We start from the raw sequence: 13,106 nt of genomic DNA, 5'->3' as shown, positions 1-13,106 counted from the left end.
ACTCTCACCTCGCTGCAGTGATGTAAAGTGTACTCAGGGCGTTCTCAGTAAGGTCTGACATCACTGCTTGGTGTGGTTACAGGTTCAGCAGAGTCGCACTTCCAATTACACCCATCATCTCCTTCGGGTGTGGCTGCTGTGAGATGCCAGTGACACAATGCTTTTCAGCTCTGTGGTGCCACCTGAAAGATGCAACTGGTAACATGCCACTGAGAATGAAAAAAGCATTGAATATTACTGTTACACAGTTCATGTGTTTACAGTGCTCACATGGGCTGTGAGGCAGCGCTGACAGTAAACTCAGAGTGAGCACAACCAAACAGTGTCAGGGATTCCTCTTCCTTCCTGTTCCCAGCGTCAGCCTTGAAATACCTGTCCTGCTGTCACACTGTGGCAAACAAGGCGGCTATTGTGTCCAGGTGCTCCTTTGTTTACTTGATCTAGTTGGGCTGCTTGGCATGACGAAAGACCAAAGCACACAAACAGGGGGAGAGGGGCGAGAGGGTGCTGATGGCCGTGGTAAATTCCTCACCACATCAGGCATGACTTCATTCCCCCTCCGCTGCTCTGTGTGGATGCAGTGGGAAACTTTCCCTCAGAGTCCTGGGATTATAATGATTGACATCTTCAAATGTGTTGTGAACCGTTTTGTAGTTAAGAGGTACAGTATCTGCTGTGCTGATTTTACATTTAATGCTACATGTTTGTGCTACATTTGCTGTCTTGCAAAATGTAACAGATATCCTGCTTATGATTACATTTTTTTCATAAATCTGTAAATGTCACACTGTTACACACACACACACACACACACACACACACACACGAACGGACATGCAAAGCTTTTTGCAGCATCCCTGCAGACTTAACAGAGAAACCAGTGGAATCTGGATGGGATCCAAAGCACACTAAAGAGATTAGTGTCTGTACTTTCTTCATACAATATGTCACTAATGGCCATTTCATATGGGTGGACCAGATGACTTTAATTCAAAACTTTCCAGGTAATCTTTACATCAATGTGACTTTGTAGTTTTCTCAAGCAATGGGAAAACATTTGGGCTTCTCCACAGCATTGAAGTAGACTGACTGGTTAGAATATGGTGAGAAGAGAAATCATTTGGTCTGGGTTATGAGGATTCCTAAAGCTGGCATGATTTCAGCTGGGGCACAAGGCAGGTTTGTCTGAATCAAACTCTAGTGGAGGAAGCATATGGGCCCTTCTGTCAGAGTGCAGGTGGTTCCCCTCTCACTAACTCAAGCAACATGGACCCGCTCCATCAAATGGCCAACAAAGAGCTTTGTTCCACGGCAGTGGAAACTGATACAGCCACATCCGTTCTGTGCACCACGAAAACCACAAGTTTTATGATTTGTCAAGTGTGCTCCATGTTGGAGGAGTTGATAACTATCTGAGTGACACCGATACCTTGTGTGTGCTTGACGACTGTATGCATAAAATTGATTTTGAAAGTTATATGTGCATACTATGTGGATGTGGAGGCTTGTATAGAAATTGATGAAACATCATAAAACTTGAAAGAAAGTGGAGTTTGTGAATGCATTCATGGACCTTCGTGCAAAGTTTTTATTTTGCTGCTAACAGGATGCAATGAAATGACATCATATCTTAGCTTTGTCAATGAAAACATTGCCTGATGTACATGTCGGACGTAATTACGTGTACTGACATACACAGATGCACAAGCGGTATACAACACAGAAACAGGCAGGCAACAACCGCCACAGATTTGCAAACAAAAATCTACACAGTAAATAATTGATGGGACAGAAAGCATAAACAGAGGCAGGCAGATGAACAAATGCATCAACAGACCAACATGACCCCAGCTCCACTCACAGCCAGCTGACCTGCCTCAGTCTGCAGTGCAGCACAGAGCCAGGCTTTGTGCCTGAACCCAACTCTGATTAGAGGAAGGTGGAGTCAACATGAAAAAAAATTGTTTACATGGGTTCACTGTCTGGGGCAGTGAGTTGTTGTTTATGATGATCATCAAGATATGTACTGCTGTCTGTAAACAAAATACAGTAAGTGGCTGGGATGCGTGTAATGTGGTATTTTGATCAAACAAAATGCTCCGATATTTTCAGCAACCAGTATCATCAAAACAATGTTAAAATAGTGCACTGTGCCTTCTACAAAGGGTTTGACTGAATAAAGGCACACCCTACGTTAATAATACAGTCGATCATGGAGCATTTTGTTTAGGCTGTATTAGTGAGGCGTTCATTCAACTCTTTTATTATGTCTAAGTTCAGTTTGTGCTTTTGTTAATCAAATGTTACATTAGTGAAGTGACCGAATGTGTATAAGTGAGGTCTTTTTAAAATTTTTTTATCTGTATCTGTGTTTAGCTAAATACACCAGAAATGTAATGTTGTGTTACAGATTCACTCTCACATAGTTAACAACATGTGCTAGCATACAGGAGTTAGCCACATAGCCGGCATTAGCTTTAACAGCTGTTTACTTACCAGTTTGGCACAAACGTTGTAAGTTTAGCATCAAACTTCATTCCTTCACTCACCAAGAGCTGTCTCCAGCAGTGGAAAGCAACATCAGTGTTAACTCTCGCCTCTATCACACCCTCCTTCTGCTGAAGTTAGCATGCTAACCAGCTAGCCCCGGCCTGTCTCGACAGTTTCCGATAGTGAGTCACTGTAGCCTCTGATCTGCCCTGAAGACGAAGCCCAGCTCAGAGTGGACAATTTACAAAGAGCCCTTTCAAAGCATAGGACACAATTATATTTGTGGTGTCTGTTGTGTCACTTAATGAGTGAAACATGATTTAATCCTTATTTCCTTTTTCTCAAATCACTATTAAACAAATTTTTGGGACACTTACGGACCACAAGTGCAAACATAACACTACTGCCTAATAGAGTTGTTACGGCTAGGGTGTTAGCAAACATTTGCTATATTTTCTGCAGACATGTAGCAAAGTCAACTCATTTGGATTCAGGTTTGGATTCAGGTTTCGGGCCACAAGTCAAATATCCACTCTTATTTTGGTTCTGTTTTATCTTCAGTCTCTTCAGCTGCTGACTACTCCCCAATGTTCACCAGCTCACTGCTAACTTTGTGTGTCATTGAGTGTTAGGAGGGTAAAGCATACAATAAATGTAACAGAGCTTTTTCCTCTGAAGGCAGCAGCTAAGGCTACAAACCCGGGCAATGAGAGTGAACAAAAATAATAAAGTTGTGGACTGAAAATCAGAAACAGTGAGCTGAAGAAAACACTACAACACTGAGACGTAGGAACTGCAGAGATGGCTGATAAAATTTTATGGGGTCAATGCTACAAGCTGCAATTTTTGCATTACACAGTCATTTGACCCATTGTTGATATGAAAATATTGATGACTGCAGCTTTTAATGGATACAACATATCATATGTAATTATGATCTTCTATCCAGATTTAAAGTACATGTTTGTTTTTAATTTTTTCTTGCATATCTAGGGAGAGATAATGTTCTCATCAGGGCCTATCCCCATGGAGAATGCAGCCTTGGCAGAGGTCCAGCAAATGTAGGGGGAGATTGAGCGAGTTGTCCCTCTGAGAGAGCATCTGTGGGCTCGTAGGGCGAGGGCCACGGGACCCAGGAGTGCCTGGTTGTTACTATGCTCCAGTTATGTATGTCAAGGCTGTATAAGGTTTCACATGGAGAGGCAGGGAACTAGCCTGGGAGAACATTCAACTACAGGGGAGTCAGCCGTCAGGAAGTGAACAATAATTCAAAACAGAGCTCCAACAAAAGAGGGCCTTCAAATGTGTTGACTTAAAACCATATCATTTAGCCACACATTCATGGTATCCCTGTGGAAAGGCACTTAAATAAATATGAAAAGGTCATGAGTGAGGTTTGAGATGGAAACACTGCATTTAACCATATTTTGGGGAAAATGACTTTTGGAACATACTGAGTCTATGCCTGTGGAGTTTAGAAGTGGATTAAGCTGTAGGAGGGTTTGATGCGTTTCTACAGACATTTTGTCTCTTCCACTAGAATCCATTGTGACTTGCATGAATACAGACTGACCACCACCACTGCTCTGCTCCACATAGGACAATACTACAAATGTTCCTCTTTTCAAGCCTACAGGGGCTGAGTAATTGATACTCAAAGAGATGAATTATGTGTGGAGTATGACTTTCAGCTGACATCCCAGTATTAAAAGCCATGCTGTTTACCTGTTACATAAATTTTGTAGTGTCTTATCCAACAAGTCATTAATTCCAACACGGTTGCACACAACATCTGTCTCATTCTCATGTTGATGGGTGGGGAATCTTTAAGGATACATGGAGTCTTTTCCTGCGTTGTAACAGCACCTGCACTCAGAGGCCAATGTTGACTGTGGACCCTCACATTAGAATTAATCAGAGCGAGGGTGTGTCTAAGAAAGTGAACATTTCAAGCTTATACTTTTCTGATCGCACATGACTTAGTTAGACAGTGCTACAAAGGGGCTGCAAAGCCATTTGTGTCCAGTTTGACATAGCTGTGTGTGAATATTTTATGTTTTGCTATTTTCGAAAGCGTTAAAGTTTATAGGGCTCTGAAATACTTTCTAACCAGAGACATGCATGTGCATACATGTACCAGAGCACACACGCACCCATAATTGTAACATCTGCACACTTACCGCACACATACACGCACAACCTTCTTGTCATGCTTGTTGTATAACTCTGGAAACAAAGTGATCCAATTCAGTGAGCAGTCAGTAAAGCGTGAGCTGCTCTATGAGCTGGGAAAACCGAGTTGTTCTCCGTGCTGAACGGGATCGTCTGCTATGTCACACTCTGTTGTGCTGCGTTTACTGTCCTCAGCAGGAAGCTGCTTCCCTCAGAGGCTGATTCGCTGCCGTGGTCTCTAGAGCTGCAGGTCCTCATTGGCTTTTTATTGTGATCCGATGTGGCACTGCTGCTGCGCTGACTCAGACATGTACAGCATGTGTATGTGTGCTTGTGCATTCATGTAAAAGAACCGGACAGTCTGTTGAGTATCAGTATAGTTATGGGTTCTGTATGTCTATGTTTACTTGAATATGAACATTTATAGACAGGATTTGTGTGTCTGTGTGAGTGTAGTGTCCTCAGATGTGTATAAGTTGCTTAGGTCAAGGTTCATCACGAAGACAGCTTGAGAGCCTGTATTATCACTGTCAGGCACGTTGTAATGACTGTTATTTCTTGAGGGAACAACACTCTCATTATCAGTTTTGGGGTCTTTTGGGAGGAAGCCTGTGCAGACTGGAGCCCTGTCAGCCTCAGTGGCACACTAACCCACAAGACAGTATAAACTCTGGCATTATGCTTTTAAAAGAAAAAAATCCACACTATGATCCAAATTGTTTAATAAGTTAGACGGATAGAAAAATAAGCACTGTAACTGACATTTGTACTACATCCACTTTCCCACAGTCTGACTCATCTATTTCTGTTTCAGCCAGCAATTTGTTGCTCTCCCCAAAATTACCTTCAGCTCTCAGCGAAGGGGTTTTTGCATGAGGATCTGATAGCTTTAAGCAGAGTATACTAGGGATAAGTGAAGAACTCCTGTTAGGAAAAACTGAGTTACACCCATTACTCAAAGCATGACATACAGTATATTGTGGCCTCTCATGAACTCTACAGGAATCTTTGAGTGAGGGGTTGGTATCTCACCATCTCTTCCTCAGCGGTTTTCTCCCTGTGTGATTGCTGTTATTTGGTCAGTAGAAAATAACGAGGCCAGCAAAAGCTGTTGCTCTTTGACCCTAAGGGAAGATCTTATTCTGTTAGAGTGAATTTGTAGCTGTGTCTGAAAATATTTTGACATGGCCTGAGGTCATCTATGTTTGGCCTGTTATGTATGGGAGCTTTATTCAAGAATAATGCAGGGTAGATAGCTGAATTATCATTGAAATCTGGGAACTATTGTACACGGTATGCAAGATATGAAATTGTGACTAAAATAATACAGGAAATCTTCTGATCAGCTTTCAGGGCACGTTGATGCACAAATGTGCACACGAACGAGAAAATATTCACTTTCTTTAGAGTTCAATGTTAACAATGAATCACATGACAATAACTAATGTGAAGGCAGTTCACAACGAGACAGGCACACAGATAAATATCTGACAACTTTGTTCCCTTCAACTCTACGAAACATTTTAGCAACTAATTGCTTTGGTTTTATGGTCCACAGCTTTACTGTCTGGTGCAGTCAGTTTTTGCAGCTTTAAAGTACTGTAAGGAATAACTTAATTAGTAATGATGCAGCTTTTAATAACAGCATGTGGCAGGCTAAGACAGGTAAGCAGTCATATAATTAAATAATTTGTGTTCTTACATGTGACAAGTTGTCTTATGATTTTCAGTAGATTATCCAACTTTTTGAGTTTTCCTGCATTGCATGCTTGAAAAATGTCATTACTTACCTGAGCTTTAAAACTTGCTGGATATAGTGAATAATAGTTAACTCCAGGCAGAACAAATAAAACCTTTCAACAGTCTCACCATGAGGCTGTTGCAGCTGCCTCCAGACAAAACAACAATCTTACCCATGGCTTTGCACTCGGTCCCCTGCTACTGTATCTTACACATATTGATCTCCATAAACATGCACATAAACCACCTTTAACACCTCTTGGCCCAGAGGCTTACACAGTGCCACTGGGGCCAGGACTGGAGATTATGTGGTTTATTTAATAACCTCTTGGCAGCGTCCATTCCATCTTTGTGTGTGTGTGTGTGTATGTGTGTGTGTATGTGTGTGTGTGTGTGTGTATGTGTATGTTTCTGGATACTATTTCTTCCTCTTTTAGCCCCATCCTCCTAATATCACTATTCAAGTGGCTGCTCAACATATGGGCAAATAAATACTCTTCGTTTCCATTACTGAAATTAATCTCTCACACACACACACACACACACACACACACACACACACACACACACACTCAGTCTCACATGCAGTATACGGCACTCCACCCATGAGTGAACAAGGCAGGGCAGAGGCAGCGGAAGACAAACAATAGACATGTAATGGATGTGTGTGAAAGGCTAGTGTGTATGAGCACAATGTCTTTTTCCACCATGTTGCTGCTACTGGGTAAAAGAATGGTGTGTGTGTGTGTGTGTGGCTTGATGGCCACTGTGGGTAGTCATTTTATCTCCTATAAATTTATGCACCTGCTTTTATGTGTTTGCATGTGTCTCGTGTGTATATATGTAGTTTCCATTCCTACAAATCTACTGATCCAGGTGTGACCGAGCAAGTAAACACGGCTGTTCTGTGCATTTTGTTATTCATGAAACAGAATTATTTCATATACACTGGACAGGTATACATGTATGTGGAAGTGACAAGGAAGCAGAAGGGTTAGTGTAAACTCTTGAGAAGTAGAGTAAATGAGATCCCTGAGGAGTGAATTTTCTGTGAGATTGGTCATATTTGTGGATACACACAGAGTAGAGCAATTCCTTTGTTATGTGGAGACAATTACAAGGAGTCATACAGTGAAAATGTGAGCTACTGGGCCCTTTACTTTCCATGGACACTGCTGCTGTGCTCTTTTATTGTAGCCTATGCTTCAGCAGACATTTAACATTACATAACACTAAATTAAAACATTAGCATAGAGAATAGCTTTTACAAAATGTCTAAATCCAGTAACTGACAGGTGTAGGCTAACTTTTGAGTGGCTAGCTAAGTAACCTAATCTTAGCTTCTTTATGTGATGAGAAGTGAAAGAGGTAACTGCCCATGTCCAACTGTGTTTTAACGATGAATAATAAAAACTGGAATTGTTTTTAAAATTATATTTATGAAAACATCAAACAATATGTCTCAATTTGTAATGTTATACAAATAAGGGTAAAACAACAATGTATGCAGATATAATACCCACATTTAGGGTTGGCAATGTTCATTTTTGAACTTATATTCATATTGTGATGATACAGATACAGGGAAGGTGCTAGCCAGCGATATATATTACTAAGGTTTACTAGCTAAAGTCATGCCTTAGTTTTTAAGTTGATAGAACCTAATTTTTTAATAAACCATTAGTTTGAAACAAGGACTATACACACAAACTTGATTATAGATTTACAAATAGCTGTGCAACCCAGTCCTGGTTGTTAAGTCCAGGATCCAGCAGGAATGAGATAGAATAACAAAACTTGTGCTGTCTTGAAATTAAAGTGCTGTCATCTGCTGCAACACAATGCACAATGTTAAAGAGTAATCACATGCTAATATCCTAAAAGAATCAACTCTGGCTGGATAACTCTCTAATCCAGTGCCCATTATGTTGCCTTATTTTGAAGACAACTTATCCCAAATACTGACAGTGCTCTCTCAAGTGGAAATACATTAGTGGATTTGTTGGGACAATGCAGCTTGACAGACTGGTGAAAGAGAGGACCACATTCTCCTCTTTGTCCACAGCCTTTTGATGGGATTACAATGTGAACCAGTTGAGGGCGGATCACTGAATATATTTACGACAGAAGTTGTTTAATAAGATTAGCTTTATTGTGTCCTATTGCTCTCAGACGTAAAGCAGAACTGGCTCATTCTTCGCACAATCTGATTATCCACTGATGCAATCTTAACAAGCCAAAGCCCTTGAAATCAAAGGAGTGAACCATACGGCGAGAGAGCATGAGAAAGTTTTTGCTAAAACACTTGCGAATATTTAAATGAGTTCCTGGGGCATACAAAAACAGATGACCTGCTCAATGAGGTGCTATCCTCTGTAAGCCAGTCTGTCAGTAGGTCCACCACTTTGGTCCAGACTATCTAAGAACTTTTTAAGACTAAGTTCATGACTATTGGATCAATAGTCATGAACTTAGGATAAAATTATAGCCACTTTAAGTGATCCCCTACCTTGTGGAATCCTCTAGTGCCGTCATCAGGGCAAACTTTCTACTGGTCATGCTCACATGCTAAACTAAGAACAGTATGCCTGCTAAACATCAGCATGTTAGCATTGTCATTTGTGAAAACTGATATTAGCATTTCACCTCACAGAGCTGCTAGCATGGCCGTGGGCTCTTACTCTTGAGTTGTTTATTGTCTTATCAATGATGGCTGCCATGAGATTTAGCCCAGTCTCACTTTCATGCCATTTAATCTCTTCATACACTGAAATGTTTCACTGAACCTGTTAGATTCTCATGCAGAAAACATGTATTCAGCAGTAAAATTTTACCTTATTTCATATAGGTTGAGTCAGCCCCTCCAGCTCCTAGTCTAATGTAAATAAAGCCTGAGGAAGTGATTAGTAAGGAAGAAGACCTACTTTGGCACAACACACGTGTAACTGAAACATGAGAGCATCACGGCTTTCAGACTTTATTTTGGCATGTGAACGCTCAAACTGACCCTCAAACTGGGGAACAGGCTGGTGACGACTCTTTCATACCATTAAAAAGATCAGCTTTTGGCATATCCATTCATCTCTCCCTCTCGGCCTCTCTTTTACTGTGTCTCTGGGCAGGTAAAAAATAATCCTCATATCCAGGCTATTAGTCACAGAGGATTAGACCCCTGGCAGAGACGGGCAGAGATGGGAGGTGAGCAGAGAAAGAGAGACAGATTAAATACCTACAGTATTATGAAGTAATGCTCAGAAGCCTCAAGGAAAAGTGTCCTCCATGAAACTACTTTATGTAGATGCACCGATAGTATTTGATGAATGAAAATATTTCCAGCATAATGCTGAGAAGTATAAAGAACACATGTACTGTACCTGTGGGCAGGCGTAGGTTTGCATAACGGCACCTCAGCTCATTGTATCTGTGTGTGAGATAGAGAGCATGTGTAGCGCTTGTAAACAGATCCATCCCAGTCTTGTACAGATTCCCTGATGAGTTGCACACTTGGGCCAAGTTTATTATCAGCATGGATAGAGATCTCTCCACCTCCAACCCTTTCAGAAGCTCATTTAAAAGTCAAGACTCATTTATCAGCTTTTGATCTAATTAAACAACCTGAAGGGACCAGCCTTCGTCTGACTCCATTAGCCATAGCCACAGCATAAAAAATCGCTCCCCATTCTTCACAACTTTGAGCCAACTTTCTCATCGTTTCTGCAGCAGCTGTAAAGAAAATTTGATCTTGTTTTAATGTCAACTTTAATTGCTCTGTTTTCCTCCTCTCTCTCTCTCTCATATCATGCCAGCCCGGTTGATTGGCTTTTGTGGGTAAACCTTGACTGACATGGAGATTTATGTCTGGTTTGATGGAGGAATTTAGGATCAGAACAAGCTCAAAACAGGATCATGAATTATCTTCTCCTATTCCAAAAGTGGGTATTTTGCATTATTTTGTGTGTGAGACCTCAGCGCCGTGCAGCAGAAAGAGCTCGCTGCTTAAACGGTTTCATATGATGCCTGGGTACCAAGTTTGATATTAACAGCGTGAGGAAAAACATGTATCAGTTTAGCCTGAGGTCAATGGTGCCCGGTTTCATTCAGAGAAGTTTTCACATTGGAACAGAATGACATGTGCCCTCTCTGCTGGTAACTTCAGGTATTGCACTTCACAAGCAGCTTGAAATATGAAGCAATAGACGACAGGAAGACATATTGTTTCGGTGAAAATATAAAAAAGATTATTTAAAAAAGAGTATTCTAAAAAAGCTCATATGCAAAACCATGAAATTGTGAGTAAAGTCCTTTACTGACGTCACCAAGTGACCTGACTGCAAGCATTTGTTATTATTGCCATGCATTATCACACTGCCACCAGAAATTTCATATATATCTATGGCCTCTCATGTTGATTGCTCATACCCAACCATTTCACAGTCCCTAGCATATTCAGTAATCACTGAGCACATCTCCGGAGTCATTTTCAGTAGGCCTGCAGGCGTCTAGGAACATTACCATTGGGAAAATTAGGTGGCAGCAGTTTCCTAAGATGAGAAATGAGGAGGAGACCAATTAGGATGAGAAGACACATGGCAGTCCCTCAGTGAAATAAGATAACATTGCAGGAAATGTACTAGTGGAGTGTAATTAGCATGTTTACTGTCCAAGCTATTAGCACTAATTTGTGATGCTTGCAAACAGACTGTTTAAGGTAATGGGGCCTTGTCTTGTTCAATAGAGTTAATGATACTGTTGCTGTATAGTTAAATGCACGATTCAACAAACTGAATGTTGACCGGACATCATGGTTGCAAAAAGAGAATAATATTTAAAAGATAGGTCTAAAAAAGGTAGATTGTCAATAATCTGTCAGTTTGACAGGTTGGTAGAGCGCAGCAGTGGAAGAATCCAGATCCTTTCCTGAAATAAAAACACCAATAATACTCCATTACAAGTATAAGTCCTGTGTTTAAAATCTCAGATGTATAAGCAGCAAAATGTGTGACATCAACACAGTACGTTGTTGTATTGATGTATTAATGTGTAAGCTGCAATTTGTGTTTAGCTGCCTTCTATACAGTTTATTCCAGTGGTTCCCAACCCAGGGGTCAGGTCCCACAAGACAAATCCGAGGGGCTGTGAGATGATTAATGGAGAGGAAAAAATAAAAATCGGTCTTGGCAACATTTAAAATGTGAGAGAAGGCCAAAATGTTAAAACAGTTGGGAACCACTGGTTTAATCTTTGACAATATGTCGTGTTTTGTAACATAATTGTTTGGTGTTTTTATAATGTAAAATCTTAATCTCCAAAGCAACAACCAGTAACTGCAGCTGTCAAATAAATGTAGTTGAATAAAAACTAAAATATTTCCCTCTGAAATGTAAGTGGAGTGGAGTAGAAATATAAAGTAGCATAATATGGAAATACTCAGTTAATGTAAAAATACTTAAAGCTGTGCACAAGCGTTGTACTTGATTAAATGTACTTTAATTACTTCCCATCACTGGGGCATTGCCTTGGTTGTCTTAGTCATTGTTGTAGCTGTGTTTATACTTTTCTAAAAGTTTATTCACCATCAATATTGCTCCTTCAGGAACCATTACATACAAAGATGTACCTTTTGTTTTGAAACTTTTGTGTAAAAATCACAGTTCACAGACTTTTGATTACATGATTTCTGAGTATAAAAGCTTTACTTTTATTTGGAAAAACGATCACAAAAGTTACAATATTCAGCTTTTATACACTGTTTTATAGCTGAGACACTGTGCTGAGCTGAGACACACTGTGACACTACAGAGTACTCTCTATGGTTGATCTCACATGCAAAATGGCCTCTGGTTTGCTGATCTCTTCCTTTTTTCACTGATTTAAAAATTGGTTAGTATGCATTGTGCCAGCCAGTGCATTTTCAGTGAATAGGTTTGTCAGCGTTATTTGAATAGTGGCAGGATGTAAACCTCAAATTGAAGCTGGATGGCTGGGTAAATGGACACCTTCCCCTTTATCATCATATTTGTCTACTTACTAGATGCATCATGTAATATATTGTATGCATATGAATGATCCTGAATTGATGGAGACGTGTTCACAGAAGCTGTAACTTCCAAAAATATGTATTGAATACACACACCTGTATTTAATCCCTCACTGTAATAATATACCAAAAAATATAGTAACTTCAGAAAATGAATGTAATTCATTTGCTCAAATAGGCTTCCTATATTATTCACATCTGCAGGGCACAGAGCTATATATAGTGGAATTTCATGTACTTCCTCAAGTACTGTTGACATCATACAGCCATATGCACCTCTGTGGAAGCTCAGATCACGTTTCTTCACATTGTGCTTATTGAGTGAACCACATCCTCAGGGACCTGAATCCAGTGGATCCAGGATTTCAGAGATGATAAGCTCTTGAGCAGCTCTGGAGCACCCCAGGGAGCTGCTCCTTCAACCTTCCTCTCTGCTCTCATACTGACAATTTCCAGCCCAGCGCACAGGCCCGACTCACTGTAGGTACGAACACTTGACATTGATTTTATGGTTGGAACCGTAAACTTTGGGAATTTCATCTGGATGCTTATCTGTATGTTGCTATTTGACAAACATGCTTTACATTGAAGTGAAACCCTCCTCTTTTTATGCTTCTTGTCAATCCTCTTAAATATAATGTAATGTATATATCAAGTCAATGGCATT

Source organism: Trachinotus anak, unplaced genomic scaffold, assembly GCF_046630095.1.
Source record: "Trachinotus anak isolate AG129_WGS33_773 ecotype Australia unplaced genomic scaffold, CSIRO_AGI_Tana_v1 ptg000013l, whole genome shotgun sequence".
Classification (NCBI taxonomy): domain Eukaryota; kingdom Metazoa; phylum Chordata; class Actinopteri; order Carangiformes; family Carangidae; genus Trachinotus; species Trachinotus anak.
Note: the sequence above shows the minus strand (reverse complement) of the source record.